Here is a 21,740-nt window from a genome sequence, read left to right as displayed (position 1 = left end):
AGGGAGAGGAGAGGGAGAAAGCAGGCTCCCTGCTGAGCAGGGAGCCGGATGTAGGACTCGATCCCAGGACCCTGGAATTATGACTGAGCTGGAGGCAGACGCTTAATGACTGAGTCACCCAGGAGCCCCTTTAGGGTTAAAACAAAAACAAAAACAAAAACAAAACAAAACAAACCATGAATCCTAGTTCTAAGAACTCTTATCTTTCTGAACAAGTCACTCAACTTCCCTCATCTGTAGGAAGAATACGACAACGGAGCCTTCTTACTGTATCTTTAAGTTATGTTTCCAGGACTCCAGCAATCAATCACTGGTACACGAAGCAATTTTAATGTTTTCATATGTTTTTGAGTGGGATAAACAATTTGAAAATGCTTTAACAAGTTTTCCCTTTGCAGATTTTGAACTTCGGAATCATGTCATATGTGTTGCGGAGCTCTGTGATTTTGATCACTGTAGATCTTCAGGGGCTAGCTCAGAGGCTGCAGGTGGAGGTCTCCGTCTGCCTTTGGCCAATCACCTGATATTGGTTCCAGTCAAGGCAATTTGTACCCGAAGTTTTAATTCAAGATTTGGTATCTGGAAATGGAAGGGGATCCTAGGGTTTTTCTGATATCTTAGCTGAAATCATTCTAGCTTACTTAAAGAGCTAAGTGGTATGATTTTATGAAAAAGATTCTTGTTGGCATAATTTTGTCTTCCCAACAAGGTAATCACCTTCTTTCTTACAGGAAAACAATATGTTTTTGACAGCAGCTCTGCGTTTTAGCCAGTGTCACAGATTCCCCATTATTGTCTAACTGAAAATAGTTTTGTTTTTGTCTTTTCCCTGTAGAGACCTGTGTTAGAGGTTATGAATGGGTCACCCAAGGGAAATATTCAAGGAAAGTACAAATGGCAATTCTTTAAAAAATTAAAGTAAGTCTGTGAAATATTATAATGTCAAGTGTAATATAAATGATTGCAACTCTAATGAAAAGTTGATTATCCTATTTAGCAATAAATTTAAAGACAGTTATTTTAAAGCATTATTGGGTTTAAAAAAATTGCAATCATATTGAGGCTATGAATAAAACAACAATAAAGTTTGCAAAATAGCATCATAAAAATCTGGCCACCTATGTACTGGGATATGGAACCCCTTAGTCATGTAAGTGATAGTGAATGAGGTAACACTATGCTCGTTACTCTATATGAAATGGTGCATAAAAATCATTATGTCTAGTTGAATCAATGTTTAAAATTATTTAGAATCAATGTAAGGAATTTCAAAAATTACTTTCTATTGGTTTTTCATTCCTTCACAGATAATTTAAGATTTTGTGCTAGATTATTGTTTAATAGATGTTAAATTAATGCATTGGAATAATGTAAACCCAAGTCATTTAATCTGTATACACATTGATTTTCTTTTTTAAAAACAAGTTCCAGAACACTTTTTCTAAAAAACTTTATTTTTATAAAAATGAAATCTAACAATTGCTGTTATTATATAATATCAGATTTTTTTAGATGATCCTAACCACTACCAATATATCACCACTATTAGTTGAAAACCTGCTAAATTCCAGGCATGTTAACTCAGGAAAATAACCATAGTTCGTACTTTGAAAACCGTTACATTGTTCCGGGCATCACTCAAAGCATTTTTCTGTAATAATTTCTTAGCCTTTCTGTTATTACCATTGCCTAAATAAAACAGACACAGAGAAGTTAGCGACCTGCCCACTGTCACACAGTGGAGCCCATATGCGAAACCAAGGCTGACCAGAGTCTAACCCCACTGCTGGTCCCGCCCATCCTGGGGTCATGGAGACTTGAATTGGAGCACTTGTTCTGCTATTCATGAGGTCTGTAAACTCACAGACCACTTAGATGCCCTGAGCTCCACTTAGTTGTTTATAAAATTGGTGTTAATAAGAACAATAATGACACCCATCTGATGATGCTGTTAAGAGAAGGGAATAGGATACGGCAGGTAAGATTCTGATCTAATGGCCTGGCACAGGGCTCGTGGTGAGCATCTGTCTGCCTCTCACCATGCTTGCCTATACTTATCACTGTCCCAAAGTCTTCATGTTGCAATTTGTCTGTTCTCAGCCTCGCCAGTCACATATGTTAGATCTCCAAAACCATACCACCTCTCCAGAGCTTTCAAGTTCCTTGACCATGAAGTCTTGACTTTGAAGACATCGTTTGTGACCAGAACAGTACAAAGTTAAGAATAGATATAAAGGAACAGAACGAGGGAGTGAATGAGAAGTCGGCCCCTGACGTAGACTTATTGATTGTAAAATGCACCTCAGTTTCAAGAAAGAATTCGTTGATTGGCTGAATTTTCCCTGGATATATGAATTATTTGTGTAAATTAGGAGGTCATAGCTTCTTTTTGTTTTTTAATTGAACTGTAGTTGATACTCAATGTGCATTAGTTTCAGGGGTACAACATAGTGATCGACAAGTCTGTACGTCATGCTCTGTCCCCACACGTGAATCTGCCATCTGTCACCACACAGTCTTTCACAGTCCCCCTGAGGACACTCCCATGCTACACCTTTCATCCCCATGACTTATTCTCTCCGTAACTGGGAGCCTGTATCTCCCGCTCCTCTTCACTCATTTTGTCCATCATCCTGACCTCCTCCCCCTTCTCCTCCTCCCCTCCTTTGACATCTAGCAACCACCAGTTTGTTCTTTTTACTTATGGGTCTGTTTCTGTTTGTTTATCTGTTCTGTTTGTTTTTTCAAGTTCAACATATAGGCCAATCATATGGTATTTGCCTTCCTCTGCTTGTCTATTTCACTTAGCACAGAGGTGGTATATCTTCTTTCCAGTGGTTATGAACATCGGCTGTTTCCTATCTCATTCTATTGTATTGCATTAACGTTCCATAATCATCGCATTTACAAGTGATCGGGCCTTCTTTTTTAAAATTTTTATTTTTTTATTATTACATTCAGTTAACCGCTGTATAGTGCATAATTGGGTTTTGATGCAGTGTTCAGGGATTCATCAGTTAAGTGTGACACCAGCATATTACATAATATATTTAATACATAATACCCACATTGCACTGTGTGTTAACAGCACGTGCCCTCCCTTATACCCATCACCCTGTTACCTGCTCCCACCACCCTCGTCCCCTCTGAAACCCCCAGATTGTTTCTCGGGGTCTGTAGTCTCTCATGGTTCATCTCTCTCTGTGACTTCTCCCCCTTTGGATTTCCCTCCCTTCCCTTGTGGTCCTCCATGCTATTCCTTATGCTCCACATGTGAGTGAAACCATATGATAACTGTGTTTGTCTGCTTGACTGACTTCATGGACCTAATCCCCTCCAGTTCTATCCATGGTCTTCTTAAATTTTATAAAAATGTGTGATGTTCACTATTTAATATGGCTGTTTTTTCCTACATTAAAATAAACACAACAAAGGCATCTTATATGACTTTAAGTCAGACTATACAAAATTCCACCGATAGAAAGAAGTTCAACATTCTAAACAGATACCTATCATATACAAGGCCAGAATGGGACAGATATGCTATTTTTAGGTCAGAACTCTTTGACTGAAAACACAGAAACAAAACTAAAGCAAGTTCATGGGCAGAAGAGAATGTATGTTACCTAATTTAGAAGTCGAGGAGGGACTGATTTGACTTCAGGAACATTGACATTCAGGGGCTCAGAAAACAGTTACCTTCACTCTTTGGATCTCTCGGTTTTGTTTTATTTGGTTTCAGGGTGGGTTCCTAGAAGCTCCCGGCCATCGTCCTTGAGATTTGATCTTTTGGTCTCTCTTCCCTTTTATGTTACATAAATGTCCCATATTTGTGGTCTTTTTCTATCAGAGAAATTTATACTTTACATTTTTAGTTACTCCATTAGAAAAGTTGACTCTTGTGATTTTCAGTAGTAGAACTAATTACTTAACACAGGGTGAGCGTGTTTGCCATATTGTTTGTTCAGGAGAGGTTGTGATATATTTATGAAAAATGCTTGAGAAAGAGTACAAGGTTTGACATATGAGCAGTTGGCCTCTGTCTGCGGTCTGGTCTGTTCAAACGAGGACCTTCAATGGCTGTAGGACTCGACGTGTCTGTGTAAGTGAGAATCAATTCAATTGATCTTGACAGACTTGCTCCAGTGCCTTCAGTTCAAAACTCAATTACATAGAGTGTTCCAGAATAGGATAATTCCAGTGACCAACAGAACTGGGTTTTTTACTTATTATGCAAAGGCCTTGCCTTGAGTTTCAGTGAATGAAATGTTTTAATTTAATCTCCTAAAGCATAAATCTATAATATACTTACACTCTGCCAGTGAGAAGAAATCTGTCCTTCCATTGATGTGAGAGTAATGTAAATGGACAATTACCACCACTAATGGCTCTGCACCTTTTCTCCATGCATTTCCAGCAGGTACACTTACCGTCCAAGGGGCTTTGATGAGTGTTGCACCAGCAATGTAAAGAATTTGACATCAACATTCCAGCAAACCTGGAGGAAGAGAGTGAGAACCAGGTCTGTAAAGTATTTTCTCCTGTTTCAGGAAAAGACAGAAGGAAGGTGACACAATCTTATCGACTTGTTAATATGCTGCTGAGAACCAACCAATACATTCTTTCCCTAGCAGGTGTTTTCAGTATGATATTCATTGTTGTTTAAAATTCTCATGGTTAAAAATAAACAAACAAACAAACAAACAAAAAACCTGGATTCTACTCCAATATTACACTGTATGTTAACTACTAGAATTTCAATAAAAATTAGAAAAAAAAAAGTTATACAGGAAAAAAGTCAGAATTTTGCCAAACAAAAACAAAAACACAAAACCCTGAATCTCTGGATTTGTTGAGCATATCTCCCTGAGAAATGTGATATAAGCTAGGCAACTAAGTATAAAATGGGGATAATTCACAACCCAAAATGTTTTTCTTACATAAGTGAAGAGACCATATACCTCGATTAAGACCTAATATGTTCGGGTGCCTGGGTGGCTCAGTCAGTTCAGTGTCTGCCTTTGGCTCAGGTCATGATCCCAGGGTCCTGGGATTGAGCCCTGCATTGAGCCACCCCCCCACCATAAGATCCCCTGCTCAACGAGGAGTCTGCTTCTCCCTCTTCCTCTGCCTCTCCCCCCTGCTCATGCTTATGCTCTCTCTCTCAAAAGAATAAATTTAAAAAAATAAAGAAGACATAAATGTTAATGTGAGCCACAGCATGTTCTATGCAGGAAGAAAACTCAGAAAGCAGATCCTTGATTATCTAAGGAATGTTTAATTCTTCTTCAGCTTCAAAGAATTGCTAACATTCTTTGTCAGCAGGGGTTTTTTTGTTTGTTGTTTTGTTTTCCTTTGTTTTGTTTTGTTAGGATTTTTATCACGTCACTGAAAAGTCTTCAGAGCTCCATTATTTCTGATAAGAAGTCACTGTTAATCTTCGTCAGGTTCCCTTGTGCATGATAAGTTTCTTTTTCTCTTGCTATTTCAAGACTTTGTCTTTCTACAATTTGACTGTGATGTGTGTAGACAGAGATTTCATTATGTTAGAGAGAACTTGAAGTATGTTGAGGTTCTTGGAGTTGTAGGTTAATGTCTTCTATTGAATTTGGGAAGTATCCAACTGTTTTTTCCTTCAAATAATTTTTTTGCTCTTTTTCTCTCTCTTTTCCTTCTGAGACTCCCACTACATCCACATTTGTACACATAATGGTGTCCCACATGTCTCTGAGTTTCCGTTTTTTTTTTTCTTTATTTTTTTTCCTTTCCATTATTCATATTGGAAGCTCTCTATTGATTTATCTGCAACCTTGATGATTTTTTCTTCTGTCAGCTCAAATCTTTTGCTGAGCACTTACAGTGATGTTTTTTGTTTAAGCTATTGTGTTTTCTAGGTAGACTACACAAGACTGTGGGTCTACAAAGAGGAATTGGTCTCGGACTCTACTCTTCTTAACCTCAGAAACAGAAAACAAACAAACAGATGGACAAAACCCAGATAAGAGATCAGTGTTTAGAAGCCCAGAGGTCCCGCTGGATTTCTAAATGATGAAGGCATTTGATGACACCTTAATGTATGATTGATTAGTAGTTGCTGAGATTCACCCACTAATAAAGACACTCTCTGGAGGAACTCTCCACCACACCTTATCTGGTTTCAAGGATCTTAACGACCCTGGTGTCTCATATGTAAGAAGAATTTAGGGGAGGGAGAGACAGTGAGCGGAGAAAGAGGCTCCGGGAGGTGGACCTTCAGGAGAGTAAATGGGATGGACCCACCGAGGAGGTCGAGGACACACAGAGAGACCAAACACGAAGAAAGTGACAAGGACACAGAACAAAGGGGCCAACACAAAATAGGGATGAGGAGAGAAGGAGAGGCTGAGGAGAAATGAAGCTTGATTCTTTCATAAGTTGGGGCTGTTTGTTCTTTCTCCAGACATGTTAGCTCTAGGTTCCTACCTCAAGGTGTTAGCAGGGCCAGAGCCCGGAAAGGAGAGGAGCGCTGATCTTCACTTTGAGGAACTCTGGGAGAAGCAGAGACCCCAGCTCCTCACAGGAACACACTTACCCAGAGCTGAGCCCCAAGAGCAACTGTCTGACAAGTGGTTGCGGGAGGATGTTTGCAGGCGATAGAAAATAAAGGCCACAAAAACACCCACTAAAAATGGTAGGAATTGAACAGGTAAAGGGGACTGGGTGCGGATCGAGAGGGAACAGCCCCCGAAGAGAAGGAACTGAGCTGAAATAACCGTCGTCACGTAGCGATGGACAAACAGTCCCGTGGATCCAAGGGTGTAGGTGAGGGAGACGGATGCTGCCCCCGGGTCAGCCACGGGGGGTCTTGATGGGAACTGGCACCATCAGTGCGTTCATCAGTTTCGTTTGTAGATAAATGACGAATACAGTGACTGAGGGAGAATACTGGGAGGCCTGCTGGGTGCGTAGTAGATGCTCAAAATGGAAGTTGTGTTTTTTTGTCTTTCTTAAAAATTTTTTATTTATTATTTTTTATAAACATATATGTATTTTTTAATTTTTAAATTTCTTTTCAGCGTTAACAGTATTCATTGTTTTTGCACCACACCCAGTGCTCCATGAAATCCGTGCCCTCTCCAATACCCACCAGCTGGTTCCCCCAACCATCCCACCGCCCGCAGCCCTTCAAACCCTCAGATTGGTTTTCAGAGTCCTAGTCTCTCACATGGAGGACGAGGGGAGTTAGAGGGGAGAAGGGAGTTGAGGGAAATTGGAAGGGAGGAGTGAACCCCATATAATGTATTTTTATCCCCAAGGGTACAGGTCCTGTGATCACCAGGTTTACACAGGAAGTTGTGGTTTTATTCATATAAATTTGGATAAGCCAAGGCCAAATATTCAGATAAACTAATACTCTGCTTTAACAAGTAAAAATAATATCAAAGTACTGAAATTCACAAGAAGATTTTTCTGTTGTTGTGCAGAGTTTAATTAAGAGAGAGTCTCCCCAAAGCTATGAGACTTCTTACTCAGGCTGAATAAATCAATACAGTAATTCTTCAAATTGTGCATTGTTTAACACTTCCCAAATCTGATGCTATTTCTCTGGGTTGATAGATGCTTTTTGGAAGAAAACAGGACAGGAATCAGGGGGTCATCTGAACAATTAAATAAAGTGATTGATAGAGAAATTGTCCTTATTTAAAGTAATAAATTTAAGAAGTGACAAAAAGGAGATTAGACAGATTATTCTATCATTTTGTTTGTTAGGATTTATATTCTCATCTTCCTGTTAAGTACTGCTCTTTCCACTAAATCCTGCTCCAGCTTGTTTCCAGAACGAGAAGTGGTAACGACTTCTATGCATGTGAGTGGGAGGTTGTAGAACTTGAGTCTCCTGAGCTCAGGAAATGCCAATTTGAAGAAAGAATTTTTCCCTGGTAAGATTCCCCATGTGATTGTGGGTGCTGCATTTATCTCAAATACAGTGAGAGGATTAAAGGAAGGCCACCTCCTCTTTCCATTGTAAAACTGCTGAAATTAAAATGGAAACAAGTAACTAAGATATTAGTCAAGATTTAGTCAAGACCAAACAAATATTCAGGGGAAAGAAAATTAAAAACTGTAGGATTCTGTTGGGGCCTAAGACTTATGGGTTCTAACTTAAAATTAATAGTTGCCGCTTACCTATTTATTACTTATGGTGTAAACGACAGAAGGAAATAAATGGGTTTTTTTCTACATATGTTCGACTTCCCTTTGTGTCATGAGCAATATGCCAGGAATATGGAATTATTTGATTGTTTTTAAATCCTCATTCTCACATTTTTCAACATTGCGAAATGTTGCTACACACAAAACCTAATTAAGAACAAACAAAAAGAGGGAAAAAGAGGGAAAGTTTTTATTTGTTTTCCTTGTTGAAGCATTTAGGAATGACAAATCTGCGCTCAGATTTTGTTTACATGCTGTGGTTTCGGTTCGTACAAAAGATAAACTGTTCTGTCAGATCACCGGTTTGGAGCACGTCTCATCGATGGGCTCACCGAATAGAAATCACGTCGTTCTAACTCCCCATAGAAGACACTTGTCTCTTCAAGCAGGAATTACACCATAGAAACTGGTTTAAGTGGCGTTTAGCAGAAGAGCACTTCCACTGACAACTCTTAGAGGTCTTCATGGAAGAACAAAAAGGGGATACAAAATGTAGTGTGTGTTTTTTTAGTGTTGTGGGGAAATTCAAATATTAAAAAAGACAGATTATCTACCAGTCGTTGTGCCTCTTGTCGCCCATGTGTGTATTAATTAGCTGTTTCTGCAGAATAAATTACCCCCAAGACGCACATGGCAGGTTCAGATGACAAATATAGAATGGCTGACACCGCTCCCGAGGGTGAGGAATCTGCTTCTGGCTCGGGATCTCTCCTGAGGTTGCAGTCAAATGTAGTCAGCACTGTGGGATTTGAACATTTGGCTGAGGAGCCCCTTCCCACGTCCCTCCCTTCTCTGCGGGCAGAGTCTTCAGCTCCTCACCTCTCCACAGGCTGCCTGACACGGTGGCTGGCGGCCCCAAGGACACTAGGTGGGAGAGAAGCCGTAGGGTCTAGTCTCTAAGCCCCAGCTCCCTTACTCTCCAGTTGCAGGTGGGTCACTAAGCCCAGGGAGCACTCAGCAGAGTTCACCAGGTCAGGGTGTGATGAGCAGGAGGTGGGGTCATTGGGCACCGTGGAAACTGCTCCAGCAGCCTAGAGGCATCAACCAGGATCCCTGAATTTGAGAAATAGCTGAACCATATTTAATTAACTTCCTAGTTTAAAAAAAAAAAAAAAGTTTGTTCTCATCAGTTTAGTTTTTTCCAAATGTGAATTGTGTCCTACGAAAGCTCTTATTCCTGAACCAGAACGTTCACCTGGGAAGTAAACCTCAGACCTTCCCGTTTACGTAGATTTCTGCGATAAGTAAGCATCTAGTGAGAGAGCTGTAGCCCTCATTCGACTTCCCCTGGCAGAAGGGACCCTTGATTTTAAGGTACACATTCTGTGAAGGAACGCACTGCAGAAGATACAGACTGTCACAGATAGTGAGCGCCCATGTCACTGGCATTTAGTGTTTCTCAGAGACCAGGACAGCCCAGAAGGGCTCTGGAAGCACTTCGTTTCTGTAATAAGGATTAAGTGTCAATGAGTAGGTTTGAGCTAAATTTCCTGGCAATTCTGTTAAAAATGGTGGTGTATGATATACAGGTTACAATTTTCCACTCTCCAGTCTCCTCTGTAAAATAGAAGTTGGTGACTTTGGTTAAATTAGATCATTAGTCCAAGCAGCTGATACTTCCTAGGAGCAGCAGTGAAATGTCGTCCGCCACACTTCTGTTTTTAAAGAACAAGAGTCATGTCGTCTTAAAGCAGCGGTACTCAGGATATTTTTGTTTTTTAGTTCCCAGTTCCAACACTAAAACTGGAGTCTTCGGCTGAAGGGAACGGCCTCTTCTCCACACCAGCATGCTCTGTGAATCTGCATTTTAATATTTGATCTTCTTAACAAAACGACTTTAGAAATTTTTAAAATTCGGGAATCTGCAAATACTGAGGAGTGTTGGGGAATATTTCCCAGAGTCTGACATAGTTTTGGATCATTTTCGTTGTAGTTGAGACGCAGGAGGTCGGCGGGAAGGGAGATGCCCCTTGCTAGCATTTGGCGTTGACCGTCTTCCCCAAGCACGGGGCGGCCGGGGGCCCCGCGTCTTTCCGTGGAAGACGCTTGAAAGGCGCCGCGCGTGTTTTAGCCTCCCTCCCGCCCACCAGGTGAACGCTGCGTAGACGGCTGTTAAGTCCGGCTCGTGTGACCGCAGGGGGGTCTCGGGAGGGAGGCGGGTGGAGAATGAGACCCCGCGGATCCCAGTTCTTCCCAGGGACGCGGGCAGCGGCGCGCTTGCCCAAGCCTGGCAAGTCCGCGCGCTTGGGCCGTGATACCCGAGGGCTGAGCCCAGAGAGCGAAGCGGAAACCGGGTCTCTGTCGGCGGCCAGGCAGGAGGGCAGCCGTAGTCCCCCGCGGCAAGCGTACGGGATGAGGCGTGTAACACCTCCGCGCTAAGGACGCCCCGACCTTGGGGGGGCAGGACATCCGAAGCTGGCGCGCGCGCAGGGGTGCTGGTGGAGGGACTCGCGGGGCCAACCGGGACGCAGAGAGGCGCTGGTACGCGGAGGGCAACGCCGGGACGTCCGGCCCGCTGTGGCTGACAGCGCTTCAGGCCTCGGCCTGGGGAGCCTCAGCAGCTTGTGCAGCTCTCGGGCTGCGCCTCACAGGCCTGAACACGCCGCAGATCGTTTCTAAGGAAGCTCAGCCTTATTACGTGTGAAAAATGCAGTAATGAAGGAGCAGGTGACCAGTTACTGGAGAAGAGGTCCTCAGGAGACCGGCCTTCATCACTGGACAGGAAACGTTTTTCTCGGCCCCATCAGCTGCTTCTGTACAGACGCAGGATTCCCAGGCAATTTAAGAATCCTGCACAATTGCACTTTCTTTTCATTTCAACACTCTGCCTCACCTCCTGCCTTTTATCAAGGTTATATTCCTTTTTTTTTAAAAGATTTTATTTATTTATTTGACAGACAGAGATCACAAGTAGGCAGAGAGACAGGCAGAGAGAGATGGGGAGGCAGGCTCCTCGCTGAGCAGAGAGCCCGATGCGGGGCTCGATCCCAGGACCCTGGGATCATGACCTGAGCCAAAGGCAGAAGCTTACCCACTGAGCCACCCAGGGCGCCCCTCAAGGTTATATTCTTAACGCCTGACTCCATACCCCCAATTTCCCCCATCTTTTTTTGTTTGTTTGTTTGTTTTAATCAGTTGGAAGGTGGACTTTAGCCAGAATAGCCTTCCTGCCAGGACTTAGAGAGTAATTTCTGAATCCGGCGTTCATTTTCTTGCAGGTCCGGAGGGAACATCACCAGGAGAGGAAAACAGGGCCTGCTGGGAGACCCTCAAAGCCTGCAAAGCGATGGGCATCTCAGTCCTAATGAAACCTGATGGTCGCATGTCTTTCGAAAGTGGATTTTCCAGTCCAGGTGGTGCGAAGTCGCGGATGGGTTTATATTGAATTTGCTGAGGAAGAACCATCTTTCTTCAGTGACATCCCATTTCCAGTGTCTCAGCCAGTCATCAGTTTTCCTCAGAAGTCTGACACAAGTTATGATGTCTGGGCAGGAATCAGGAATCGAGCCTCCCTTCCCATGGGCTGTGTTTCCAACAGTCCCAGGGCATCTTACACAGAAAGAAACTTCTGGGATCATGACAGGGAAAGAGGACAAGAAGTTCATCCATGGTAATGGAAACGTTGCAGGGACTGGGGCAGTGACGAGCCACCTTCCTACCCAACCCAGGGCCACAAGACGTGTCCCGGATGTTCCCCGAAGGACTCCTGATGCCATGCTAAAGCACCACGGCCACCTGCACTGCAGAGCTTGGGCACAGAGGAACGTCCGCACCCTAGAATCTCTTCAGCCTTGGTCAACAGTGAAATCCTCTACCACCCCTCCTGCTGCGGGACCTGCAAAAGGACAAGTGGGTAGAAGATCGGCGGAGCAAAGGTGGGGGTACTGGGAGCTGGCAAGTGTGGCCCGCCGCAGGGCATCTGGTCCCTGATACCTGCTCAAAGGAACACCAGGCCTCCCAAGCAGCAGAAACGAAGCCAGACTTGGTAATGCCAACTGGACTGGAAGAAGCTCTGGGGTTCGGAGGACTCCTGCATACCGCGTGGGGGTGTGTGAAGGTGCGGAGGGCGGGCGCACAATTGTCTCCAGAAGGAAAGAATCAACCTTCGGGGGTAATTCTCTCCTTCCTGGCCCTAAATAAAACAGGAACCACAAACCCAGATCTATCCCCGAAAGAGCTGTAATGGGCCCCAGGGAGTTGTTCTTGTCCTATGAGGCTTCACGAGACCTCTTCACCTGGCAGGGAGATGGTGCTCAAGGGGTCCTTGGTTTGCTGTCCAAGGTGCTCAGGTCAGGATCCTCAGGGCCCTGTTTCCTGCCCGGCCTGGACGGCCCTTCTGTGTGGCTCGGTCCACGGCTGGGGCCCCCACATCAGCTCCTTCCAGCCCCCTCCTCCCAGATGTCCCCCAGGAAAGCTCACCAGAGAATCCCCATCAGCTGCAAGGTTGGCCCCAAACAAGAGGCTGTTTCCCCAAAAGCTGGATCCCGCACAGTGTTTGTTCTGAGGAGCTTTCTTGTGTTTCGATCATTAATCCGGCCTCATCTAATTTGGGTGAAACAGTCGCCACTGCGGTGGGGCTGGGGGTGGGCTTCATCCGCTCTCCTTCCTCGGAAAGACCCGGCGCGCGCGCCCCATCTCAGCGGCCATGGCCAAAACACGCCCCGGGAATCAGACCCGCCGGAGCCGCGCTGGAGCTGGCTTCGTCGTCTGGCTTCGTCTGTCTGGCTTCGTCTGTCTGGCGGCAAACATGGGCGCCACGGGTCTTGGCCATGGCTCCCGTCCCCGCTCACTCCGTGCGCCCCGCTTCGGGCTCCCGTCCCGCTCACGTCCGTGCGCCCCGCTTCGCAGAGCCGCGCAGCCAGCGATCTCCCTGTGTCCCGGCTTCTAGGTTGAGTCCCAGGGACACAAAACTCAGGATGTGTGGCTGCGTTTAGCCAGAAAGTGTTCCAAACCCGGCAGTCCTGTCTGCGGGGCCACCGCTCTGTCCCACCTCCCGCTCCTTCCAGGGCCGGCGCCTTGGAGGACCCCACGGGGTGCTGCCCACTCCCAGTCCCCAAACCCAGCGCGGTGGGTGGGAAACTGCGTCCCTCTGCCTTCTCAGGGCACTGCCCCGCTGGGGTCTGCTGGCCCTCATTGAGGGCGGAGGCTCAGCTGCTGCGTTTGGGGGGCTCCCACCTGGCAGAGGACAGGATTTCATAAGCAGATCAATTGCAGATTGCACACACAGAAAGAAGGAAAGAAAGAAAGAAAGAAAAGAAAGAAAGAAAGAAAGGAAAGAAAGAAAGAAAGAGGATTAACAGAATTAGGGGGAGGGAGAGAGGACAGAGAGAATAGGATGGGCTCCCCAGAGAAGGTGACACTGGATGACGACCTCAAGAAGGGGGAAGAAGGGGCGTGGAGAGGGGGTGGCGGCCTCTGCTTGAGATTCTCTTCCTTTCCCTCTGCTCATCTCCCTTTTGTGATGCTCTTTTTCTCTCAATAAATAAATTTTAAAAATCTCACTTCCTATTGGCAAGTCACAATCTTATTATAATATTAGTAAACATATTCCAAAATGTAAGGCAAAACCATATTCTCTCTGCACAGGTTCCAGTCCTTGACACGAAATAGTTTGTCCTCTAACTTGTAAAATGTTTACCAGACTGAAAACTGAACGAGTAAAGCCATAAAGGTCTGTGGGTATGAAACTAGTCTTAAGAGCACGCACAGAGAGCAGCCCCCGCCAGCAGATGGGTTCTGTGACCATTGGGGATGCAGACCAGGAGCTGCCTGTTCAGCTCGTTTGGTAAATCCATTACCCAGAAGCCATTGCCCAGATGGTTCTGGAAATGAAAACCATGGAGCTGGCCGGCAAGGTGGCCCAGGCCAGGGCACCCACAGAGGCAGGCACAGGAAGAAGGAGAAAACGGGCCAACATGATAGGATGAGAGCAAGAGGATTTCCTAGGAGCCCAAGAGCTGTTATTGACCCAGCCCAGTGCTGACAAGACCAAGATTCTGTGAGGCTGTCCTTGACCCAGGACTGGGGTGGCCCAGGGGTAAACTCTCCCCAGGAAGGCCAGCTGTCCCTGGAGCCCTCTCCCAGGCTGGCTCCTCAGAGGCCCCTTGTTCTTAGCTCTGCCAGTCTTGTTCCCCCCTCCTAAGCCATATTGGAAGGATCCTTCCACCCCTACATTCAAATCTAAAGCCCAGGAGGCGGGACGACTTTTCTACGAAGTCTGTGTGTCCAAATGCAGAACCTAGTACATTGAGGACATTGCCCTGAGCGCCTTCTACAGCAAACTAAGGAGCCTTTGGTCTTTGGGAAAATAAGGCTCTCTTATGTCAACCTGAAGATTAAATGACTCTCTCCCTACCTACCAGAAAGCGTCCTCGGGCATCCTGAGCATCAGAGAGGTTCTAGACGGCAGCACGTTGAGGAGGAATGGAAAAGGATACACGGTATCACCTATTCCATATCACTAAAGTGTAGATTTAAGAAATACTAGGTACTAAATTTGGTAAATCATGTTTTATGGCTTAGGAGACATTTACATTTTCAGGAAAGAGAAATCTTTAGAGCTTTTATCATTCCCAAATTGCCCCTGGGTCCAGCAGTCTTGAAATAGGAGGGTAATAGATGCACTAAATCATAGGGAGTGAATGGCTGTGCCAAGCCGCATCTCTCATCACAAAGTAAAAGACTTAGGAATCAGATCAGTCCCACTGGGGAAGGATGGAAGGCGCTTCTGCAGTAGCCATCTCTGACTCCACAGCAGGAACATTACACACAGGCAGCCCTAAGTCCAAAGGGAAGTTTAGGTGGGTGCATACAAATTCGGACATGACCTCCCCTGAAGACAAGCTAAGCAGGTGCCAGCATGCCATTTGGAGGAAATACCGTGTTTGAAACTGTCAACCCCTAAGAAGGTATAATTGAAAGATAATGACTAACAGGTGTATTTATGAAATAAACCAAAATGGAAAGTAGAAGTGTTTTGAATCAAAATGAAATATGTGACATAAAATGCAACATCAGAATTTGTAGGATGTTGCTAAAGCTGTATTTAAAGGAGAATTTATAACATTAATTACTTATCTTAAAAGAGAAGAAAGGTCTCAATGACCTCAGATTCTACCTTAAAAACTAATAATAAAAAAAGCAAATTAAAAAAAAAAGCAAATTAAACCCATGGTAAATTTAAAAAAAAATAGAAAATAATAAAGATCAGAGCAGAAACCAATAAAATAAATACCATGCAGAAAATCAATGAAATGGAAAGTTGGTTTGTTGAAAAGATCAACCATATTGATAAACCTCTGGGGAAAAAAGGGAAACTAGAAGTTAATATTGTGAATGAGGGAGGTGACATCACCACAGATGCTATAAATAGGAGAAAGATAAAAAGGATCATATGAGCAATTCTATATTAATAAATTTGACAACATGAATGAAGCGGACACATTTCTTAAAAGACACCAACAACCAAAGCTCACTGAAGAAGACAGAAAACCTGGGTAGCTCTAAATTTGTAGAAGATGTTGCAGTTTAAAAAACTCCCAGACAGAAAACTCCAAGCTCTGATGACGTTGCTGGTCCACTGGACCAAAAAATTGAGGAAAAAGTGATACTAATGTACCCAAAGCTGGAAAACTGCAGAGGAAGAAATGTTTGCCATGTCCTTCTATAAAGCCAGTATGACACTGACGCCAGACATAAAAATGTTATGAGAACATGTAGTCCATATACACAATAGAATATTATGCAGCCATCAGAAAGGATGAATACCCAACTTTTGTATTGACATGGACGGGACTGGAAGAGATTATGCTGAGTGAAATAAGTCAAGCAGAGAGAGTCAATTATCATATGGTTTCACTTACTTGTGGAGCATAACAAATAGCATGGAGGTCAGGGGGAGATGGAGAGGAGAAGGGAGTTGGAAGAAATCGGAGGGGGAGATGAACCATGAGAGACTGTGGACTATGGGAAACAAACTGAGGGTTTTGGAGGGGTGGGGAGTGGGGCGATGGATGAGCCTGGTGGTGGGTATTAAGGAGGGCATGGATTGCATGGAGCACTGGGTGTGGTGCATAAACAATCTTGGAACACTGAAAAAATAAAATTAAATTAAAAAACAAAAAAAATTTATAAGAAAAGAAGCAAAATAAAACTGTATCTATATCCCCAATGAACATATATTAGAAGATTATGAACAAAATTTTGGGATATCAAATCTGACAATATAGGAAAATGACAATACCTTGCAACCAAATGGAGTTTATACCAGTAGTTTAAAGGGACTTAGAAATCAGATTCACTGATATTAATATACTAGAAAGAAATAGGAGAAAAAAAAAACTTGAAAAAAAATCCAACATTCATTCCTGATAAAAATTCTTAGTAAACTTGGAATAGAAGGGAATTTTCTCAACCAGAATAAGAACGTGTGAAAAACCTACAATCAGTATAATACTAAGTGGAGAAAGGATCATTGTGTTTCCTCCAGGATTCAAGATCACGAACAGGATGTGGGTGTTCACTTTCCTCACTTCCATTCAAAATTGCATGTTGCAATCAGGCCAGAAAAAGAAACAAAGGGCACTCAGGTTGGAAATAAAAAAATAAAACTTTCTTTGTTTGCAGACAGCACAGTTTTGCTTGTAGAAAATTAATGAAATTGTTAGCACCGTTGCTGGGCAGAAGTTAAGGCAACGAGAGCAGAGTTTATTCAGGAGCTCTTGCAATAAGGAAAGAGACCTTGGTATTGAACTGGGCTTACTTCTGAATATGGTGTGGACAGTGAAGTTGTATGGCCACTGAGCAGGGTGGAAATCCACTAAGAGGAGACAACGGGGGTGAGGGGGGAGTGGGACTAAACTGATGGGGCAGGATTCTGGCTGAGGGCAGGCCAGGCTGGTCAGATATCACCTGGGGCAGGAGGAGTCTGATCATATATCCAGGGTGAGGGCTTCTTTCTAAACCTGAGTAGCAAGATTCTTGCTACATGGGGCCATGCAGGCCTGACCAGGACAGATGCCAATGCCGACCAGAGGGACCTCCTGGGAGCCTGATTAGAGTTTAATCAAGAATGGAGTCATGTCCATATCCACATACACATGCACTCATGCACATATGTGCACACACACACACCACACAACAGATACATATCACGCACACACAACACACACACACACACAGACAAGCAAACCACACAGACACACACACACACACCACACAACAGATACATATCACGCACACACAACACACACACACACACACAAGCAAACCACACAGACACACACACACAACACATCACACATGTACACATGCCGCACACACCACACACACATACAAAGCTACAACAACTCGTAAGGGAGTGAGAAGATTTTCAGGATATAGGATTTAGGTACAAAAATCAGTTACACTCCAAGAGTCAGCAAACCATAGTGCAAATGACAAAACTGGCCCATAGTCTTCTTTGTATAGCATGTGAGCTGGGGGTTGTATTTGCATTTTTTTGCGTTGACAATGAAACTATCGTATTGGCCAATTTGAAGCCCTTTTTTCAGGAAGGTGGTCCATACAATTTTTTTGCTTCTACATTTTACAAGTTCTAAAGAAGAATACGGAACAATTACAATATGTGGCTCAGAAAGCCTAGAGTATTTACTGCTAGCCTCTCTCCCCCCTCCAAAATAAAGAAAGAAAGAAAGAACCCACCATCCACTTTCTATATAGGTGAAACTAACATTCAGAAATTCAAATAAAAAATCATTTACGAATATCAGAAAACATGAAATATTTAGGGATAAATCCAACACAAGATGTGGATCTCTTGTACATGGAAAGCTAAGAAAAGCACAGCTGTGAGAAATTAAGGATGACCTAAATAAAAGGAAAGAAATAGCTTGTTTGGAAGTCAAAAAATTCAGTATTATGAAGTTGTTGATTATTCTCAAACTTATCTACGAATTCAACAGAATCTCAATCAAAACTCCAGTAGATTTGTTTGTTTGCTTTGTTTTGTTTTGTTTTGTTTTTTTTGTAGAAGTTGAGAAACAAATTCTAAAATTCACATAAAAATGAGCAGGACTTGACATAACAGAAACAATTTCAAAAAACAAACCAACAGGTGGGGTTATGGACATTGGAGAGGGTATGTGATATGGTGAGCACTGTGAAGTGTGTAAACCTGGCGATTTACAGACCTGTACCCCTGGGGCTAATAATACGTTATATGTTTATAAAAAAAATAAAAAATTAAAAAAATAAACAAGCAAAAACCAAAATTGAAGGGCTAATGTGTCCTGATTTCAATGTTTATTACAAAACTATAGTAACTAAGAGAATGTGGTACTGGCATCAAGACAAACAGACCAGTGTAACTGGATAGAGTCCAGTAAGAGACCCACACATATATGGAAATTGGATTTTGACAAAAATGCAAAGACAATCCAGCAGAGGAAAAATAAAAAAAAAAAAACCCTCTCTTTTAACAAATTGTGCTAGAATGCTTAGTTATCCACATACAAAAAGTAAAGTCAGATCTATCCTTTGAGTCAAACACAATAACTAATTCAACATGATCATAGACCTAAATGAAAAACTTGAAAGCACCAATCTTCTAGAAGAGAAATAAGTGTGGTTTGGAGGTGGGTAGAGATTTCTTAGCTATGAATCAAAATGTGTGAGCTATGTAAAAGATTCCGTAAGTTGGACCTCATCAAAATTAAATGCATCTGTTCTTCAAGACTGTTAGGAGTAATAAAGACACAGACTGAGAGAAATATTTGCAAATCATGTATCTGAAAAACATCTCATATCTTGAATATACAAAGAATTCTCAAAACTAAAACTAAAACAAAACAAAAAAAAACCACCTCAGTTAAAAAGAAGCAAACATTTAAACAGACATTTCACTAAAGAAGATATGTAAGTGACAAATATATTGAGAAAAATCTTTGAACATTATCAGTGATTAGGTAAATGTAATTGAGTGTCATGGCCGGCACGACAAATCGACTAGGAACGTGAGGGTAAGAGGATGCTGAAAGAAATTAAGAGACAAAGAGATGGGGGCAGGAGGAGCACCAAGGAGGATGTCCAATAGTGCCAATTTTATTCAAGGCTGTGAGGCATTTTATAACTAACAGAAACATTCATAAGAAAAGTGTCTATTTTTAGCTGATTACTAAAGAGTTTGCAACAAGCACAGAAAATCCTTCAAGCTTTCCCATTATCTATTTCCTAGACATCAATAGCAGACCTTCTAGCGCCAGATGTACTGACTTCAAGGCCACTCAAGACATAGTTTATGTAAGCATAGCTCAGTCTTACAGTGGTGTAGTCTATAGCCCGTGCAAGGACAGCAAGGACCAGCCAAGAATTTCTGACCCTGGCCAAATCGTCTCTATCTGACTAGCGAACGTGTGGGATGTCACATAGACGAGCGCGCAACACATAGCACAGACCCTTTCTCAGTGCTACTCGACTTTATCGACCTAAGCCTTTTGTTCGGCTATTCAGACTTTTTTTTTTTTTTTAAGATTTTATTTGTTTATTTGACAGACAGAGACCACAAGTAGACAGGGAGGCAGGCAGAGAGAGAGAGGAGGAATCAGGCTCCCTGCTGAGCAGACAGCCCTATGCGGGGCTCGATCCCAGGACTCTGGGATCATGACCTGAGCTGAAGGCAGAGACTTTAACCCACTGAGCCACCCAGGCGCCCCCAGCTATTCAGCCTTTAAAGGAGGCACAAGTCAGGGCCTGGTTTGGTTCTCGTCTCAAGCCTTACCATGACCTCCCACAATTGAGAACCACAGGGATGTGTCAGTATGTCTACAAGAATGTCTCAGATCAAAAAGACTGAGCGAGTTTTGGTGTAGATGTGGAGGAACTCTCATGGGCTGCAGGTGGAAACATGAAATGGTAAATCACTTTAAGAAAGTTTCTAGTTTCTTAAGTATCCTTTTCCTTACTGTATAATGGAGCCCTTCTTCTCTCGAAGAGAAAAGAGAACTTAAGTTCATACCAAGATTTATACACAAATGTTCATGAGAGCTTTGCATGTAAGAGTTCAAAACTGGAAACAACCAAAGGCGCATCAACACATGAATGGGTAAACCAGTGGTGGTATGGCCACACCATGGAATGCCCTGCAGCAATGAAAATGAATAATAAGGATGCAAGTAACATGTATGAGCCTCAGGGTACTCCTGTTGGGTGACAGGACTAAAACAAAGGTGAGTGTGTTCACTTTGTGTGCTTTTGTTTGGTAAAAACATTCAAACACAAATTTCAGTGGCCTTCAATGAAAGGGAGACAAGGACACCCACTGACTAAGAGGCCCTTATGGCTCCTTAATTTGTATCCTCCCTCCCTCCATCCCTTAATTCCTTCCTCCCTTAGTTCCTCCAATTCTCCCTCCCTTTCTCCCCTCCTCCCTCTTTCTTTCTCTCTCTCTCTCTTTCTTTCCAGTTTCTTTTTTTTTTTTTGTATTTAATTTTTTTATTTTTTCAGCATAACAGTATTCATTATTTTTGCACCACACCCAGTGCTCCATGCAATCCGTGCCCTCTACAATACCCACCACCTGGTGCCCCCAACCTCCCACCCCCCACCCATTCAAAATTCTCAGATCGTTTTTCAGAGTCCATAGTCTCTCATGGTTCACCTCCCCTTCCAATTTCCCTCAACTCCCTTCTCCTCTCCATCTCCCCTTGTCCTCCATGCTATTTGTTATGCTCCACAAATCAGTGAAACCATATGATAATTGACTCTCTCTGCTTGACTTATTTCACTCAGCATAATCTCTTCCAGTCCCGTCCATGATGCTACAAAACTTGGGGATTCATCCTTTCTTTCTTTTTTTTTTTTTTTTTACAGCTTTATAAACATATATTTTTATCCCCAGGGGTACAGGTCTGCTAATCGCCAGGTTTACACACTTCACAACACTCACCATAGCACATACCCTCCCCGATATCCATAACCCCACCCCCTCTCCCACCCCCCTCCCCCCATCAACCCTCAGTTTGTTTTGTGAGATTAAGAGTCACTTATGGTTTGTCTCCCTCCCAATCCCATCTTGTTTCATTTACTCTTCTCCTACCCCCTTGACCCCCCATGTTGCATCTCCTCTCCCTCATATCAGGGAGATCATATGATAGTTGTCTTTCTCCGATTGACTTATTTCGCTAAGCATGATACCCTCTAGTTCCATCCACGTCGTCGCAAATGGCAAGATTTCATTTCTTTTGATGGCTGCATAGTATTCCATTGTGTATATATACCACATCTTCTTTATCCATTCGTCTGTAGATGGACATCTAAGTTCTTTCCATAGTTTGGCTATTGTAGACACTGCTGCTATAAACATTCGGGTGCACGTGCCCCTTCGGATCACTATGTTTGTATCTTTAGGGTAAATACCCAGCAGTGCAATTGCAGGGTCATAGGGTAGTTCTATTTTCAACATTTTGAGGAAGCTCCATGTTGTTCTCCAGAGTGGTTGCACCAGCTTGCATTCCCACCAACAGTGTAGGAGGGTTCCCCTTTCTCCGCAT

The sequence above is a fragment of the Lutra lutra genome, chromosome 13, assembly GCF_902655055.1.
Source record: "Lutra lutra chromosome 13, mLutLut1.2, whole genome shotgun sequence".
Lineage (NCBI taxonomy): Eukaryota > Metazoa > Chordata > Mammalia > Carnivora > Mustelidae > Lutra > Lutra lutra.
Note: the sequence above shows the minus strand (reverse complement) of the source record.